At 43.2% G+C, this 17,100-nt stretch overlaps 1 non-coding gene across 1 annotated transcript; it reads left to right on the top strand.

The window, feature by feature from the left end:
• Positions 1-16,845: 16,845 nt before the first annotated feature.
• LOC115029520 lies at positions 16,846-16,952 on the top strand. Its single transcript, XR_003835081.1, has one exon. It is a non-coding gene; the product is annotated as a U6 spliceosomal RNA (small nuclear RNA).
• The last annotated feature ends 148 nt before the right edge of the window (positions 16,953-17,100 follow it).

Here is a 17,100-nt window from a genome sequence, read left to right as displayed (position 1 = left end):
AGGAAAAGCCCGTGTGGTTGCCGCTCATCTGGGGACATCCTCCACTGAGACTTTGTTCTCCAAAGGGGAGCTCCCCACCCAGATATATACACGCCTATCAGTAAATGCACCATCTATTTACTATTTTATATTATAAAACATGCATACTGGTATGACTTAATATGTATGAAATAACACTAAGTCAGGGTTCGCAGAGTCCCTTGTCTGACTCTAATGTTTTTATGAACCTTATCTTGCAATGCTTCAGAAATTTCTATTTATCTCAGGAACTTGTTTGTGCCCATTCACACATTTATTGACACCTACAGGAGCTTTTAATTTGGTTTCATAAAGCAAAATGAAAAAAAAAGCAATTAAAATCTTCACGTTTACTTACTTTGGAATGAATTATATATAGTTTCTTACTTACCCTGTTGGTGGATTAGACTCGCCGGTACATGAGTCTTTCCTTGAGATTAACGGACATTTGAGCTTGCTTTCCTTTGAACCAGCTACCATTCTTTGCTCTCACATGGAATACTGATCCTTCTCCTCAGGATTCTCTGTATAATGGAGTCCTGGCTGTCCTGGACTGGGGTTGGTAGACCAAGCTGGCCTTGAACTCACAGAGATCTGCCTGTCTCTGCCTCCCAGTGCTGGGACCAAAGGTGTGCACCACCACACTCAGCACTAGAATACTAATCTTTAAACGTTTTAGCTTTTGCTGAAAGGACCCAGATAGAGCTGTCTCTTGTGAGACTAGGCCGGGGCCTAGCAAACACAGAAGTGGATGCTCACAGTCAGCAATTGGATAGAACACAGGGCCCCCAATGGAGGAGCTAGAGAAAGTATCCAAGGAGGTAAAGAGATCTGCAACCCTGTAGGTGCAACAACATTATGAACTAACCAGTACCCTGGAGCTCTTGACTCTAGCTGCATATGTATCAAAAGATGGCCTAATCGGCCATCACTGGAAAGAGAGGCCCATTCATTGGACTTGCAAACTTTATATGCCCCAGTACAGGGGAATGCCAGGGCCAAAAAAATGGGACTGGGTGGGTAGGGAAGTGGGGGGTTATGGGGGACTTTTGGGATAGCATTGGAAATGTAATTGAGGAAAATACGTAATAAAAAAAATATTAAAAAAAAAAGTTTTTTCCCTTCTCTTTTCCTCTTCAAGCCTGTCTGTTAGATACCTGTTTCCTAAAACTCAAATGTCCTAAAAACACATACATAATCTGAAGTAGGGTTATAGACGGTATATAATAAATGTTTCACTAAATTTTTTAAGAAGGGAACTAAAACATAAGTAGATATTGTAGTAGCTTCGTTAGCCACAGGCCCTACATTAGGATTCTCCAGAGTTGGGAACAGATGGGACCGATTACATTATAATAGACAGGATATGGTACACAGTATGTAATGCAGTGTAATATAGTACAAATACATTTATATAGCAGAAAGAGAGCCAGAGAAGAAAGGTTTTTAAGGATCATGATTGTGGACCTCTGCGTCCAAATCTACAGATTGGCTGGAAGGCTGGAGACCTTGGAAATCCTCAAGTCCAAGGGCAAGTTTGCTGGAAGAATGTCCTCTCCCCGGGGGAAAGGCTAGTCTCTTATCAGTCCCTCAACTAAGTAGCTGAGGCCCACGGGCACTTTCGAAGGTAATCTTCGTTATTTGAAGCCTAGTGACTTTAGTATTACTTAGACATTCTCTTCATGGCACTATCCAGCTGCAGTAACCAAACATCTGGCTACTGTGACTCAGCCGAGTTGGCCTCTGAAACTGACCACAGGTTATTCTCTTAGATTGCCACAGATTTGACAAATAGTCATGTTTACTAAGGTATCAGTAAGACCTGTATCCACCTGTCCAGGCTTTCCTCCGGTTGGTCTTCTCATTGGACTATTTCACTGTGTGTGAAGCCCCTTTAATGCATGTGCAAGCATTATGCTTGAAAACAACCTCGTTTCATCGAAGTGTCTGTGCATCATTTAGCTGGTCATGAAACTCTGGCTTCCGGGGGTGTTGTTCCCATCAACTGTTGCAGAAACCTCTCTTTCAGGCTCTCACACCTGGTGTTGCTGTTGGGGACAAGTCTGACATTGATTCTGTTCTTGTTATGAGGTTGCTGACCTGCTGTGGGGACAAGTCTGAGATGGATTCGATTCTTGTCCTGAGGATATTCCCCTGCCTCCCTTTCTGGCAGCCCTGGGGCTTTTTATTTTGACTTTCATGTTCTCACATTTACCCATAAAGAATTTAGCTTGCTTGGCTAGTGAAATAGCCAGTGTGAAAGCTTGTCTGTCATCAGGCCTAAAGTCTTGAGTTTGATCCCTGGGTCCGACACACAAAATACATGATTTTAAGGAGTTTCTAGTTTTTTTTTCTGTATTTTATGTGAGTTCTGGTGTCTGGGCCCTTTAACTTTGAGACGCTTCTGTCACGTAATTTAACATTTTTACGATTTCTCTTCATGTCTTTAAAGCTTCATTTCTCCATTGTTTTGGATATTTTCCCAAAGAATATTGAATCAGCTCTTGGGTCTTCTACCCTGCCTACTCTATTTTGTTAAGTCTGTCTATTTTGTTAAGTCTATTTTATAAGTCTGTCTACTCTATTTTGTTAACCTTTATTTCACCAACGATAGTTTTTATATCTAGTGTCTTTGGCTGGTTTTTCTCTCTTTACCTTTTAGAAAGGTTTTCTTTGTGTTTAATTTTTTTTTTCTATTCTATCTACAGATTCTGTTTTACATTCTGTGAATGAGATAGCTTTCTTTCCCAGGGTCTACGATTCTCAGATATATATTTCTTCTAGGAGCACTTGTCCATGGTAGCAAATGTCTGGTCACTGAACTGTCATGGGGGGACAGATGCAAAGCTTAGAGAACCACTGGGTCCCATCAGTGACTGTCAGAAGGACCCGAGTTTGAGTCTAAAGCCTCCGACATTGCATTTGCTCTCATTTATCTTGCTCTGCATCTCTCTCTCTCTCTCTCTCTCTCTCTCTCTCTCTCACTCACACTCTCACACACACACACACACACACACAAGAACATGATGTGTGCACACACAACGGAGGGGAATCTCACATACTCAGGGAGCCTGCTTCTCTCCCAAGTGTCTCTCTGTGGTGATTACCTGACCCGACACAGCTAGGGGTGGGGGGAAGGGTCACCCAGGCCCCATGTATCATTCTTTTTTTTTTTTTTAAGATTTATTTATTTATTATATGTAAGTACACTGTAGCTGTCTTCAGACATTCCAGAAGAGGGCGCCAGATCTCGTTGCGGATGGTTGTGAGCCACCATGTGGTTGCTGGGATTTGAACTCTGGACCTTTGGAAGAGCAGTCGGGTGCTCTTACCCACTGAGCCATCTCACCAGCCCCCCATGTATCATTCTTAACCATTCATCACTCACCCCAACCAGGACCCACTGCAAACCTAACTTGCTGCATCCTCTGACAAGCAAGAGATGGCTTCAGCTTTGAAGCTAAGACGAAAGGAAGGACCATCCAGAGATTACCCCACCCGGGGATCCATCCCATAATCCCATAATCAGCCACCAAACCCAGACACTATTGCATATGCCAGCAAGATTTTGCTGAAAGGACCCTGATACAGCTGTCTCCTGTGAGGCTATGCCAGTGCCTGGCAAATACAGAAGTGGATGCTCACAGTCATCTATAGGATGGAACACAGGGCCCCCAATGGAGGAGCTAGAGAAAGTACCCAAGGAGCTGAAGGGGTCTGCAACCCTATAGGTGGAACAACAATACGAACTAACCAGTACCCTCAGAGCTCGTGTCTCTAGCTGCATATGTAGCAGAAGATGGCCTAGTCAGCCATCATTGGGAAGAGAAGCCCTTTGGTCTTGCAGACTTTATATGCCCCAGTACAGGGGAATGCCAGGGCCAAGAAGTGGGAGTGGGTAGGTAGGGGAGCAGGGCAGGGAGTAGGGTTTAGGGAACATTCGGGATAGTATTTGAAATGTAAATAAAGAAAATATCTAAAAAAAATTATTCTTTCGTGCTTCATTGGCAACCAACCTACAATCTGCATGCGGGCCAGAAACACTGCTGGCATGCTGGGATGCTCAGACTGTCCTACACTGCACTGGCTCTGCCTTCTGCTCTTCCTCCTCTGCTGAGGCCCTGCCCCACTCAGGGATTTGTTTCGAGTTGGTCTTTGTAAGGCTGGGTACTTTTTCCTTAGGGAGAACCATCAGTCCTGTGGCCACAGGAGCTCAGGCTTGTTCGGATTCTTGATGGCTTTTGTTTGTTTTGGTTTTTTTTTGAAGTGAGTCTCACGCAGTTCAGACAAACCTCAAATTGACACACGGACAAGGCTGGCCTTGAACTGCTGGTCCTTCTACCTCTTTCTTCCAAGAGCTGACATTTTATGGGCAAGTGCTACCACACTGGGTTTAAAAATCTGTTTTTCCCTGTCTCAAAAAACAAAACAAAACAAAACAAAAAAACAAAAAAAAAAACAAAAAACAAAAAAAAAATCTGATTTTCAGTTGACATCATCTACTAAATTGTATCTGCACCCATCCAGTTGAAGGGTTCAAGGGCTTACATCCTGGGATCTAGGGAAGCTGCCAGGTTTCTGAAGTTGGGTATGGGAGTCATGAGTCTATTGAGAGGCCCTTAGGAATTTGCGTTCGTGAGATCAGACTTAAGACACTATAGGCTCTTTCTGTTCATATGTGCTCTGTAGCCCCTTGAGAAAGCATGGCTCTTCTCCACAGAGGAAAACTCATATTCCTCCTGTAGTAACAACGTAGCTGTGAGCACAAAGGAGCAGAGAACCGAGCGGTGCCCAGCAGTGCACGGTAGCCCCACTGGTAAAGAATATGCTTCAGGGCATAGATTCCATGCCTTTTGAACCTTAACTCAGCTATAATTATTTTGCTTTTGATAAGTTCTTCTTCACTTGTAAATAATAATAATGCCCATTTATATACTAGAGGGTTGTTTTGAAAACAAAAGATTATTTAAATATCAAAAACGACCACCTAGAACGGAGCCTAGCATTATGAATATAATTGCTATTAGTTTTATATTTTATGGACTGTTCAAGGTTTCTGAGCCATGGGGCTCTGAGCATGCTAATGCCTGAATCTGTGGCTCTCATGTGGTACAGTCCGTGGTGCTGGCATATCTGAGGGGTGCCAAAAAGGTGAGCAGGCAGCTGGACTACTATGCCACACCCAGGGACTTCATCCGCATCCCCTCTTGCTAGTGAGCCTACAATCTCAGATAACTCTCTCTGTTTTAGGACATGCTACCAGATCTATTAGAGAATAGGGAGCTATTGATAATATTTATATACTTAATGATGTAGAAATCAGCATTTGAATTTAGGCAGACTAGCATTAATTTGTAAGTATCAGTCGTTCCCTGCCGTCTGATAAGCCGTGAAATACTTTAATCAAATGCTTCCCTGAAATGTTGTGATTTCACTTCTTGGAAAAGCACGTGCCCAGCCACTAGTGCACAGAGCATCTTCAGGAGAACTCAAAACTCTCCAGGCCTGATGGTGTCACTAAGCAACTTTATTCTAGCCCATAAACACGTGTGCGTTTGCATGATCTCAGAGGGTTTAAAATCAGCTGTTCATTATGACCTCTTAGAGCAACTGTAAAAGACTCAAGGCCTGAATTGTATCTGTTACCATGGAGGGGTAATTAACACATCTGTGTTCCATTATCCTTGCCTTGTTAAAAAAACAAAAAACAAAAAAAAAGAGCCAGTTTTCGTCAGGTTTTTAAAAATCTGCAATTCTTGGTCTTGAGAAGGTAAGTTGGAGGCTAGCTGAACTAGTGAGTTTCAGTCTAGTTTAGGTTAATATAGAGACTATCTCTCACTCCCAACAAAACAAACAAAAACCCACTACCTTCACCCAAAGCTGGTGCCAGCTGTGCCCATCTTAGGTAAATGTGTTCCTTCAAACGGTTTTAGTGATCGGTAGTGCTCGCAGAGCTTTATTATGTATCGACTATAGAGCAATTATTTTCCTGGTAAATTTGGGGTTAAAACACAATTCACCTTATAGTTTAGTATATGTGGCATTGCTTTTTTGTTTATGATGCTAGTGTAAGATAGTACCTTATTGTGTTACAATGAAGATTAGCTGAGATGATGTGACTAAGGTTCAGGGGACAGGGTTTGCCACATTGGCAGGGCCCTGTGGGTTCTTGTCATTGGCAGTTGTCACTGTCAGGGATGGTGTTTATATTATAGGTGCTCCCTCCCAGGGCCAGGCAAGTGGCAAAAGAGAGAAAATAGGCTTGGAACTTTCTCAGGACCTTCCCCGGTGTGGACTGGGGACTTGTTCTCCAAGGTGTGTGATGCCCACATCCATGCTGTATCCCTGATATGGCTGCCAGCTGTGTCTGTCTGCTTGAGTCCGGTTAGGAAACCACAAACCCTGAGTGACCTCTCTACTTCTCTGGCTGCAGCTGTGCACACCCACCTTTCCTAAGTCATGAAGGCTGCTGCAGGAGGTGTGGCCTCTTCACCAAGCCAAGACCAGAACCTGAGGCATAGCTAGTTCCCGTAATTCTCTTGGCCCCTTCTGAAGACACACATGGCTCTTTCTCTTCTTCAGCCCCTTTCTGCAAAGCCACAGTAGACATCAGTGACTTATCTGAAAGCCTCGACACACAGGAAAGGATCAAGACAGCCTTGCAAGCCTGCTTGGGTGACATCAGCAACGGAGTCATTATTTCACCAAGACTGTAGTTTCCAGAGAAGGGGAAATACTGACATCACCCGCTCCCTCTTCCCACTTGTATCTTAAGATGGAAAAAAACCAAAACCTAGACTAATGAAAGGAATAACACGCAACTGGGATATCCCCCTGTCGTGATTGCCTTCCTCATCCCACACGTTTAAGGGCCAGTCTGACAGTGACCCATATTCCAATGTGACTCAAGTAAACGTAATTATTAGGCCACGTTAGGAGAACCTGGCAACATGATTTATTGTTGTGCTAAAGAAAGCACTATCTCAGGGTCCGTAGACTGAAGGGTATTTTAAAGCAATTTTACTCAAGTTTGGAGAACATCCCGCTAGCAGAACGGATTTGAGTTTGACAGGCACAGCAGGCAGACAGATGCACATCACGTGGTATCTACAGTGTATGAAAGTTGATTTTTCATGACCAGTAAGATATAAATATAGCAACGTTCCTCATTTGAAAGTGTCATTTACATCAGACGGCAGTGTGATGTATTGGGGAGAGGGGATGCTCCGTCTATAAATAGTCCTGACTTGGAATCCCCATCTTGGAGTGGTTGAGCCAGTGAGAGAGGGTGACGAGTTCTCTGTCTGCCTACAGACTTAAGTCTAGTGGTCTGTGCAGCTCTTATATTTGGTTGTCTTGGGAGCATACACTGGACTCATTATAGTCTATCTCTCAAGCTTGCTCCTCTTTCTGACTTTCTGCCTTTATGTAGACGACATCATCATCTGGTTAGAAGAAGGGAAAACCCAGCAATCATCCGAGACTTTCCCTCACACCTATATCCAGTTGATCTCATTTCTCATCAACTGAGCCTTACTGCATGTCCTCTTGACCCTGACTATCACATATTCCTACCATTAGAGATGACCTGCTCCGCACAGCAGTCTTGCGTTCTAAAGTGAATCTGTTTCTAGTCAGGTGTCATAAGGCATGCCAGCACCGAAAGAAGGGAAAACAGACAGACATCTAGAACTGGAGGCAGACCATGTAGGAGTACCTGAGGGTAGGCAGGGTTGACTGGGGGTTGGGGTGGACATGATCAACATACTTGATTGGGATTTCCAGAGGAAGGATTGGTCAAGGCAGACTATATATGGGCCTGTTGGGGTGATTTTGGATGGCATTGGGGCATGGGAGCTTTCCCTAATTGTCTGGTGCCTGGTTCTTAGTGATGAGGAAAGACGATAAAGGCCCACAGAGAAGAACCAGAGGGAGGAGGTGGTTGGAGATGCAAAGCAGAAGCTATGTAATTGGTTAATCTGGAAAGGGGCAGTCCTTCCAGACTCAGCAAAGACACAGTTAATACACCCATTCCCAGTCTCCCCCAGCCACTCTTCCCAGCCAGCGTGAGAAAGCCTTCTCCCTGGTTCCACCTCCATGAGCTGTGCCTTATTGCTCTTTCAACATGGCACTAAGTGATCTGGTCCCTGACCCTCTCCACCGTGAGCAAGCCTCTTGGTTTATGAATCCCTGGTCACCTTCACTTGCTCTCAGTTTCTTATATGTGTCAGGTTACCTCCCTGGGCCTACAAATAAATCATACACACACACATATACATACACACATACATTCATATAATACATACAGACATACATACACACTCATACTCACATACACACACATAATACATACATACATATACACATACATACAATATATACACATATACATACATACTCATACTTACATACACACACATTCATACATACACACATACACATGCATACACATAGTAACACACACATATACACACACTCACACACATATACTCACACATACATACACATACGTACACACACACTCACACATTCAAGCACACATACTCAGACATGCACACATATGCACATATAAACATATACATACATACACTCGCACACACATACACACAAATACACACTAACACACTGACACACACATTTATACACATTCACACACACGTACACATACACAAATACACTCACACACATACACACACACACACACACACCTCTGCACGGACTGACTTCCCTTCTCCTTGTCTCTGTGGTTGACCCTAACCTCTCTGACCATCAGCTGAAGCATTACTTGCTCAGGACAACCCCTCCCTTCTTCCCCCTGGCAGGGCATGTGTGCCTTAAGATCCTATAACCTCTCGTGTTCTCCTTCAGTTGAGTATCATGGTCTTTCATTTTATGATTCCTTTCTGCTGCTGGGGAGGCAGTACTGTGCTACTTGACCCACACTGCATTTGTCACTCTTAGCAAACTACCACAATACATGCGGAAGTCTCCAGTAAATGTGTGTGTGTGTGTGTGTGTGTGTAGGGAGTGACCAATGCCATTCTTGGTGTAGGATAGAGACTCAACTGGAAAATTAAAAATGGTTTGCTGAGCTTTTGAGACAAAGTCTCACTGAACCTGAAGCTTTAACTGTTCCCAACTAGTCTGGCTGGGTAGTGAAGCCTTGGAATCTACTATCTCCACCTTTAAATGTTGGGGTTGTAAACACATGCAGCCATGACTAGCTTTAGTATGGGTGTGGGGATTTGAGCTCAGGCCCCCTTGCTTGCATAGCAAGAGTTCCTATCCACTGAGATGCTTCTCCAGTCCCTCATGGCTGCCTCTTTAGGGGATGGTGATCTCCGTGACTATCGTTTTAGATCAAAATAGATAGGAACATCTTTGTGTTCCTCTTAATAGTTTATAAAGGAGGGTTATACAAAGATGGTGCGTCAAACCCCTCTTGATGTTTAAAGAAAGAAAGTGTGAACCTAAATGCATCAGGTTTCTTCAGGAAGAGAGGGTGTCGGATGAGTAACTCAACCTCAGCGTCACAGATCGGACCAGATGACGTCATTTCGAGGCTTCAGAGCCTGGCAGAAGATGTCAGAACTCATTGCTTTATATCATTCTGACAGCACAGGGGACTTTAAAAAAAGTTTGTTTTTTTTTTAAATAGAATTTAAAATTTTTTATGGGTACGTGTATGTTGGGGGGAAGTGCCTATGAAGAGCAGAAGTGCTGGTCCCCTAGTTGGGTTCCCTAGTGCTGGAGTCATGAGTAGTTGTGAGCTGTCTGACATGGGTGCTGGGAACTGAACGCTGGTCCTCTGCAAGAACAACACACACTCTTAACTGATAAGCTGGGTCTCCAGCCCCATTTATAGTCTAACTCTCTCCATTGTCTGTATCCTGTGTTTCCTCTCTAGGGCTTATTTTCCCTTGAGATATAAGGAAGTGCTACAATAAGATCCTCAGATGGAGCAGATTTATCTATATATGTATGTCCCTATCTATCTATCTATCTATCTATCTATCTATCTATCATCTCTGTCCATCTGTGTATCTATCTATGTCCCTGTCTATTTATCTATCTATCAATCAATCAGTCTATCTATCTTTCTATCAGTCTATCTATCAGTCTGTCTTCTGTCTGTGTGTCTGTTTGTCTGTCTATCTATCATCAATCTATCATTTCTGTCCATCTGTGTATCCATCTATGTACTTGTCTATCTACCTATCTATGTATCTATGTATCTATCTATCCATTCTTAGATAGATCACGGATTTGGAACATTAGCTAGATCATAGACGACATCTAGCTGGTGAACATGGCTGGCATTTAATTTACATAATACTGTTTGCCTTGAAAATGCTTTGTGATTTCCTTTCAGAGTTTGCAACACATATAATTAAGAGATGTGCTCTGCTAGAGGAAATGGGAAAAGAGGGACTCCTTAGGGAGGGAGAGACAGGTAAATACAAAAGAAGGTGATAGGATGGTAAAGTGGGGTAGCAGGACACCAGTGATCCGATAGGAGACAGGGGAGAAGGGAGGGGTTGTTAGGGAACAGGGAGGAAGGTAAACGTAGAATGTGAAGTGTGTACAATAGCAGCAGCATATCTGAAAAGGTCACGAAGAATCATGCAGAAAACCCTATAATACACACAAATAGCTGTTTGTGTGTGCATGTGTGTGTGTCTGTATGTGTGTGTGTTACATCCTTAAGGGTGCAGTAGTGACATAAATTCCTTAGCAGTAACCAACAGCTCTCTAATTGGACTTAAGACTTACTCAACAAGAGGGGAACCATGCCTGCCCCTGGGAACCCAGAAAACTGCTCAGCGCTGGTGACGCGGTGGCTTTGGGAGGACCTACAACCTCTAGCTTACCAAGCCAGTAGAGTTTCTTGCAACCATCTATAAACTCTCACCCTTGTGGCCAGAGAGAAGTGTAGCCTCCACTCCTCATCAAGAAAACGTCTCCTTGTAACAGATGGGGATCACTACAGAGCACCACAACCAACCAAAATGCCGAGTTGTGGAGCCCTATCCCTGTGGGTATCCCAGGCATGGTCCCCTTTTGCTTTCCTGTGCTCTGGTTGCACCTGAAGATCTGGAACTAGGGGCGAGCCACAGGTGAGACAGCTCACATGGCCCCTGTCTTTCTGGATTTGGATTATGTCACTCTGTGCAGTATTTTCCAGGTCCATCCACTTATCTGCAGATTTCATGATTTCATTTTTTTCAAAGTCATCCATCAGGTATCTCCCTACGTATTTGGAATACAGAGGAGTGTCTGTGCTGTGTGACTCCTCCTAAGTTCTAAATGGCTGTGTGCAACGGCTGTTTAGAAGTATCGCAGTATTCTTCTTTTTGCCTTGTTTTCCTTTTCTTCTCTTTTTAAAAAAAGATTATTTATTTTATGTGAGTACAGTGTCGCTATCTTCAGACACACCAGAAAAGGGCACCAGATCCCGGTACAGATGGTTGTGAGCCACCATGTGGTTGCTGGGATTTGAACTCAGGACCTCTGGAAGAGCAGGCAGTGCTCTTAACCACTGAGCCATCTCTCCAGCACCCTTTGTTTTTCTTAACTGCTTCAAATTCTCAATGGGTGGACAACCTGCACTGTAATGATTACAACCACCGGATCACGTGCCCACTGAGACCATTTGCTTAGCCTTTTCCTTCTACATTCCCTTTTGAGTAGCTGGCGTGCAATTAGAGTGACCAGCCATCAGAGGACATCCAAGACAAGTAGAAAGAGAGAAATATGTACGTAAGTCCAGAGACGCTGTATCTACTGCTTAGGTAGAGACAAAAGTTCTGTTGTTACTAGGCCTTAGGATCCTCTCTAATTTACATAGTGACGAATAATCTGCAAAGTTGGAAATTCGCTTGTCTTTCATGACTCCTTGACACGCAGAATGGAAACTAGTACTTTGTAGATGCTTGATAAAACAGAAAAAATAAATTTAAAATGACTTCCAAGTAAACAAATACGTACACATACCCGTGAGTGAGCATGCTCGCTTGCTTGTGTGGAGGCCAGATAAAATTGTGAACTTTTTGTGACCTTTAGGGTCTGCTGGCTTCGCGCACATACGATTCCAGCATCTGCCAGTCAGAATATTTAGAGACAGAGTTCCATCTGAGCTGCAGATGAGCACATGTCATGGCTGATCACATCCTGAGCGATACCCCATAATAACTAGCTATGTAGAATTCACACTCTAGCTAGCGTTATAACTAATCTAGGCTTGATAGACGTGTCTGGGAGAATACATGTAGGTTAAGTGAGGGTACTTTGCCATTTTATATGAGACTTGTATATCTATAAATTTCATCATTTTGGGGGAGTTCTGGAAGCAGTTCCCTATAGATACCAAGGGGTGGCTGTATATTCTAGTACATAAAACAAATAATCCACTTAATGACAGAATCTGTTTACTCCTATTCTGGGTTTGTAGCCTGAAACTCTGGGGTAAGCTGAGGCTAAAGACAATAGAAGCCCTGGAAGAGACGTGGCTGGTAGGAAATGCAGTTGCTGCAGCCTTGAATGGAGGTTGAAGACAGACAGCAACTCAAGGATTTAGCTTCCAAACTTGGGAGCAAGCAGGCTGTGACATTCTAGTAGGGGTAATTAATAATGGCAGCATGTTTGCCAGCCAGCCAGCCAGACCATTAGTGCCCAAGAGATGTGAGCACCACCGCCACAGGGCCAGGAACGGCTCCTCTGCCCAGCAAGATGAAGTAATGCGGAGCGGGAAAATCGTACAGGACTGGAAAGACAACGTTTGGTGACGCTCTTACTGTAATACCAAGCAGCTTTCTGAGCTCAATAGGAAAGCATGTTCCAGGGCCCAAGGCCAGCCCCGAGAGTCGGAGTCTCTGGCAGGTGGTGCTCACTTCTGTCTGTCCTAGATGTCCATTATAGTTTGAGAAGCTCTGGCTTATAGCACAGGATCCCCGCTTCCCGGTTGAAGGGTTTAGAGATGATGGCGTGGGATGAGAGGTGATCCTGGGGCTGGTGTGAGCGGCTAAGTTCTCGTGTGTGGAGAGACAGAAGGAAAATTTAAAGTGGCACCCCAGCTCTGCTCAGGGAAAAGCAGCTAACCTGCTCACCCGTGAGACAATGCTTTGGGCCCTAAAACAAGCTTCCCTATGGAGCTCACAAAGATGCTTTAAGCTTCAGTAAGATTATCACCACTCCAGCCTGGGTTCCTCCTTCCCATGAAGACAGGCTACTTCACCAAAACTTCAACACATTGCTGACTGCTGCTATTGTAGCTTCTGATCTTCTTTATCCCCTCCCCCCAAATATGTACAAAGGATGCCGGTTACTGCTCAGTTACCCGTGATAGTATGCAAATAATCAAATGTCCCCCGGAACTTCCTAGTCTGTATGAGTTACATGAAGATTAACCTGAAACAAATAACTTCTTTTAAAAAATATCTATTTTATGTGCATAGGTGTTTTCTCTCTCTCTTTCCATGGTGTGTGTGTGTGTGTGTGTGTGTGTGTGCGCGCGCACTGCATGTGTGCCTGGCTTCCAAGGAGATTAGAAGAGGGATTGGATCCCCTAGGACTGGGGTTACAGATGGTTTGTGAGCAACCAACTAAACCTGGGCCCTCTGTGAGAGCACCTACTGCTCCTAACAGCTGAGACATCACTCTAGCCCTCTGAACTTTATAAAAATATTCATTTTATTTTTGTTCATGCATTATTAATGCCCATGGTATCCAGAAGAGAGGGTATTGGATCTCCTGGAACTGGAGTTACAGACATTTGCGAGTAACCATGTGGGTTCTGGGAACCAAACACGGGACCTCTGGAAGAGCAGCGAGTGTTCCTAACCACTGAGCCACCCCTCCGGGTCCAGGAATTTCTGTTTCTACCATCTTTTTTTTTTTGTTGTTTTTGTTTTTGTTTTTTCGAGACAGGGTTTCTCTGTGTAGCTCTGGCTGTCCTGGAACTCACTTTGTAGACCAGGCTGGCCTCAAACTCAGAAATCCGCCTGCCTCTGCCTCCCGAGTGCTGGGATTAAAGGCGTGCGCCACCATGCCAGTCTTAATCACCCCAAATATTTTCATCCACTCTCCAATAGCATTCTTTCCTGATGTGGCTTTGATGGTAACATTCAGAGATAGTTGATGGTAATATTCACAGATGCTAAAAAGCTGCAAGAATGGCCATGGTTATGATAAATTACTTCAAAGATACATGGTTAGAAATGATCTGTGATTAAACACTACTTCATGCATGATCCAGACTGACCAATCACACAGTCTCAGAAATACTGATTTTAAATGAAATATAAAATCTAATCTTTTCTGTCAAACAAAAGACAATATGAAAAGAAAGAGGAATATGGAGTTTGAAGTTTTGAGAGCACACGCTATAGCCATCACTCCCAGATCAAATCGGATGATGTAAGAGCTCATTAAGGCGTGGCCATCACCGTCTGATCGAACTGGATGATCTGAGAAGAATAACCCTGTTGTGAGTTAGCAGATGCTGGCACTGCATCTTTTAGGAGGTTTGCTTCTGTAGCTTACTTTCTTAAGGAATAATTTTAGTTGGTGAGACAGGTGGAAGGAAAGATCAGATTGCATTTATAATTTATACTGTTTCTCTGTCCTTACACAATGCGGTATGTGACAGGTCACTAAATTGTATCATTTTCTTTCTAACATCAAACTGATGAATCTTGGAGGAGTCACAAGTGGGGCTGATAGCTGTATCTAGATTGTGAGGTTTGCCTCACAAAAACGTCAAATAAAATGCTATTTTACATAAAGACTCCAAGAATCGTTGCACTTTATTTTTATTTCAAGCAGACCACACAGTTCCTTGCATTTGAAGCGATGGCTATTTCTTCCAAGTTCTAATTCCAGGCTCTGAATGTCCTTCATGTTAAATTTGACATTTTAATGAAGTTTTCTGCAAAATATTTGAGGCTGTATGACCCTGATATATCATGCTGGAGACCAGAATCCTGTGTGTGGCGCTGAGGACAGATGGGGCTGTCCGTTCCATTCCTGATTAACAGCATCTGAATATAGATCAGGGATCCAGGTATGAATCCCCAGTGATCAATCCATCATGACTCGCTAAATAAATCTGCTGGTTTATAGCTGTATTAGTTATGAATATTTAATTAAATTTGATTAAAAAAATTCCTGAGCCTACACTAAGTATAAAGACCCGAATCTTCACTTCATTATCTCGTTTGACCTTCACGGTACTTCACCTCAGCCGCTGGTGACAGAATCCACAGTAGAACCTGTCTCCCACACCCTCCTGTCAGAACTCTCTTCTTCACACTCATCTCTGTCCACATGGATCAGTTGCCATCTGGTTTTTATTGATGAACATGGGGTGGTGGAGAACATCAGGGTACAAAGGATTCTCTGGTTGCCACCTGCCATGGAAGCTTGACCCAGGGTGAGAGAGGTTGACAGTGTTAACAGGTGTGAGCCATGTCCTCGTCCATCACAATAACACCGTCATTTCTCATCTTCCCAACTTGGCCCTAAAGTATGGGTGCCTTTGTTAAAACCCCATTTGGGGTGGAAGGAAAAGAAGAGGTCTCTCTTGAAGAGGATGCCTGCTTTAGCAACTGCTCCTTGGGACAAGTCAAAACTCGCTCCTCCTCTGTTTGTGGAACCTCCTGAGATTGCATGGAGAGTCTTTGCTAATCCCATACCAACCGTTGGCCACCTCATCGCAGTTAGCTCTTATTATTTACATTCTTACTTGTTTGGTTAATGAATGGAGATTATTTACCAAAGATAGTCAGGGCTCAGCATTAGGGCTTGAAAGAAATGGCTCTTATTTCTACAGGCCAACCATAATAATAATAATTAATAATAATAATAATAATAAATGAAGTGAGGTTTTACAGAGTCCCTCTGTGGTCTTCCTTCTCAGCTCCCTTAGTTAAAACTCACCAGCAAGCCCTCAGCCCTCATGGCTGCATCTTCAAGTCTGTTTCTCTCTCTGTTTGTGTGTCTCCTTCTCTCTTGCAGCCTCCTGATTCTAAGGCAGGCTCCTAATGACACCAGGAATGGTGACAGCGCCAAGTTTGTTTTCTTCCCTCAGGCTGGCTTTGAATATCCGAGACCTTTCCTGTTCTCAAATGAACTGTAATTTTTTTCTCTGTTTCTATAATGAATGGCGCTGGAGTGAATTTGACTGGGGTGGCTCTGAATCTATAGATTGCTTTCAAGAAAAGACCCATGTCACAGTATCATTTGTCACTTACGGCACTACCAATTCTTTCAATCTGTGAACACGGAGGTCTTTCCAGCTTCTAATGTCTTCTTCAGTTATTTCCTTCAATATTTTAAAGTTTTTTTTTTAATATAAATCTTTGATTTCCTTGGTTGGGTTTGTTCCAAGGTATTTTAAAACTATTGTGCATTTATTTCTTGTATTGATGTACACTGTGTACTTGTGTGAAAGTGTCCTTATGTAACGTAGTATCATGCAGAAAGCAATTGGATGATTGGATAATAGAGGCTGAAGAGACAGGAGTCAGTTCTTCCCTCAAGAAATAACATGTAGTATCATGTATTTATTATGAAGTATTTCCTTGATTTCTTCCTTGCCATGCTTATATTAGCGTATAGGAAGCCTATTAATTTTACATGTTAATATTGCATCCTGACACTTTGATAAAAGTGTTTATCAAATCTTAGAAATTTTTGGTGGGACCTTTGGGAAACTTTAATATAGATAAACAGAATAGAAAATGGACTTAAAGCCCAGCCAAATAATTTTTGGCAAAATGCCAAAAATACATATTGAGGAAAACCTAACTTCTTTAAGAAATGATGCTGGTGCTCGCTTCAGCAGCACATATACTAAAATTGGAACGATACAGAGAAGATTAGCATGGCCCCTGTGCAAGGATGACACGCAAATTCGTGAAGCGTTCCATATTTTTTATCCCAGAAACTTAGGATACCCAAGATATAAGATACAATTTGCTAAACGCATGAAATTCAAGAAGAACGAAGACCAAAGTGTGGACACTTTGCCCCTTCTTAGAAATGGGAACAAAACACCCATGGAAGGAGTTACAGAGACAAAAT

Source organism: Mus caroli, chromosome 15 (genome assembly GCF_900094665.2).
Source record: "Mus caroli chromosome 15, CAROLI_EIJ_v1.1, whole genome shotgun sequence".
Classification (NCBI taxonomy): domain Eukaryota; kingdom Metazoa; phylum Chordata; class Mammalia; order Rodentia; family Muridae; genus Mus; species Mus caroli.
The sequence above is the reverse complement of the archived record's forward strand: the minus strand, read 5'-3'. Positions and strand labels throughout refer to the sequence as shown.